The sequence below is a fragment of the Grammomys surdaster genome, unplaced genomic scaffold (assembly GCF_004785775.1).
Source record: "Grammomys surdaster isolate TR1022 unplaced genomic scaffold, NIH_TR_1.0 61, whole genome shotgun sequence".
Lineage (NCBI taxonomy): Eukaryota > Metazoa > Chordata > Mammalia > Rodentia > Muridae > Grammomys > Grammomys surdaster.
This window is the reverse complement of record NW_021604563.1, coordinates 8,415,242-8,418,217: the sequence shown is the minus strand read 5'-3', so window position 1 is coordinate 8,418,217 and position 2,976 is coordinate 8,415,242.

Below are 2,976 nucleotides of genomic sequence, written 5' to 3'. Positions count from 1 at the left end.
ATACTTTTATTATGAAGAGGTATTGTACTTTTTCAAATGTTTTTTATCATCTAATGGGATGATTGTGTGATTTTTGTCTTTGAGTTTGTTTATTTAGTGGATTATGTTAATGAATTTCCATATATTGCACCAACTTTGCATCCCTAGTGTGAAGCCTACTTGATCATAGTAAATAATGTATTTTATATGTTCGTGGATTTGGTGGTTTCTCTCTATCTCTTTCTTGCTGCCTAGTAATCTGGATGTAAAACTCTCAGCTATCTCCTTAGTTGAATGTCTGTATGCAACCATATATCCCACCATGACGATAACAGACTCTGAAACTGTAAGCTATCCCAAATAAATACTTTCTTTTAAGAGTTTCCCTGGTCATGGAGTCTCTTCACAGCAATAGAAATATCGAGTATTGCTCCATATGAATATATTACCTTTTTCTTGTTAATTTGATAATTATAGACATATTATAACTTAACTTTGAATGTTTTACACCATCATCAGTACCATCCTTGAACTACTTTCTTATCATTACATAGGTATTTTCCTTACTCTTTCCATTCTATAAATATATGAATATTCACTCTGTTGTGTTGTATATGGATAATTTTAAGACTAAAATCAAGGAAAAGTGGTATCAACTTTTTAAGTGATATTGTAACTTATCTTGACAATCATTTCATTTTTCCTCTTATTACTTTACCTATTCTCTTTACATCCCTCTCACTGCCCCTACCAGTCACCCCTCTCAGAATTCTTCCCCCAATATTCCCTCCTCTTCTCTGAATGAGTAGGTCTCCCTAAGTATTCCCCCACACTGGCATACCAAGCCTCTATGAAGCTAGGCAATACTCTCCTACTGAGTCCAGACAAGGCATCCCAGCTAGTAGAACATATCTGGCCCAACTTGAGACCCATCCCATGGACAAGCACCAATCCCTGACACTATTAATGATTCTTTGTTATGTTTGTAAACAGAAGCCTAGCATGGGAGTCATCTGAGAGGCTGTGGCCAGCTATAGCTGACCAGACAATTTCAGATGCCCCTGCCAAACAATGGATGGAGATTAGAGACTCTTTTGGAAGAACAAGAGGAAGAATTTCAGGCCCCAGATGGGATAGTAACTCCATAATTAGGCCAACAGAGTCTACTAATATGGATCTTTGGAGCTCTCAGTGTCTGAACCAGCCAAGAGCATACATTTGCTGGATCTAGCCTGATTTGCAGCTTGGTCTTTATGTAGATCCTGAACAACTGAAGCAAGGGCCATCCCCAAATCTGTTGCTTGTTCTTGACATATATTCTTCTAGCTGGGTAGGAGAAAGGTTAGACTCAAGTTTAATGTAATAAAATAAATTTTAAATTAACTGTTTTAGAATATCATATTGTAAACCCCAATTGCAGTAATCTGCCCACCCCTTTGTATCTTATCTTACAAATGTTCATTGAAATGAGTGATTGGGCTTATTCCTGGCCTCTGACTTCTGCTACACTATTGATACTGGATCCTCACCAGGACTTCTCTTGGATACCTGATGTTGTCTTATGCCATGTAGACTCTGCAGCTTTAAATATCCAGGACTGACCACTTCATGTGCTCCAGAAGTTCATAAATGAGGTAGATTTTGAGGCAGGCCAACTAAAAGTCTTGGATCTGGTCTTGGGTAGTAGCTGAGTTGCACAGCCTACAGATTCTCCTTTATCCATGCCCAAGGGCACTCTCTTCAGCATGGTTGTAGCGAGCTCACTCAATTCTAAAGCCTGTAAGGGCCAGGGTCAACTCTCTGGCTCTTACCCTCCTGGCACTCTTGCCCACTCTCATACCATCAAACCAGCTCTAGTCTGCTTCCAGGGCAAGGTGTGGTGCAGGGCCTTTCTCTTGAATGCTGCAGCCAGCAAGGGGCTGGGCCAACTCTATTAGGCCTTTGTACAACAATATGGTCCAAGATGACAGTAAAGACCAGAGACATATGCATTGGACTTTGGTGAAAATATGAGCTAAGGATATCAACACAGACATCTGCTGCTGCATTGCCAAGGACCCAGACATGCCTCTCAGTGACAGTATGGGCTGAAACTTCACCATGACTTCAGGTTGGAGAGCAGGATATTCTTATCAGTCAATTACTCTCCATCCTTGTGTCTCTAGTTCTACCACTCTTCTTAATGCTCAAACCATTCAGCTTCTTTCTCTCCCCTCTCTCCACCACGTATTTTCACTTCATTGTGGCTCCCACTCCCAGTGGGCAACACAAAAGTTGGCCTTTGTGTGTTTTCTACCCAACTGTGTTGCTCAATATGAATATGGTTTTTATTAGCTATGTACTTGACCATAGAAAACAAGTAACAACTTTGCTTTATTACTCTTTACCTATTTCTCTCAAGTTCTGTTTTTTTCTATATAATTAAAACTCAACTATATCTGCTTATATATATTAGATGCATCATAGATATAATGACCTGAAGAAAAAGAATTAATGGCTGACAAAACTGAAAGAAGCCATTAGGAATAAGGATATCACCATGGTGTTAGCCTATTATTTTTACTTTTTAGTTTCAATTTTTTATATTCTAATTTAAAATAAACATCAGGAAGTTTTTTCAGACAGCAAAACCACTATAAAATAATTAGCATAAGACATTAGGCATATTCTATAATAATTTTGGTTTTTTCTTAGGTTTCTATCACATAGTACAATCTTGAGATAAATCTGTTAATTGAAATACAAGGTTTAGTGTTTGGCATGGTGGCTCATACATTTAATCTCAAGGCCTCTGTGGGTTTGAGAGTAGCCTGATCTACATGGTGTGTTTCAGGACATTTAATGTTATGTAGAGAGAGCCTGACTTTTCCCTATCAAAACATAACATATTTATTTTGGCACCTAGTAGAGAACATATGTGATGAAATAAACCAATTACCCAATGAACAAAGAACAGTAGGCAAGAAGAAAGAGACGGAGGGAGGGGTTTTATAGCCT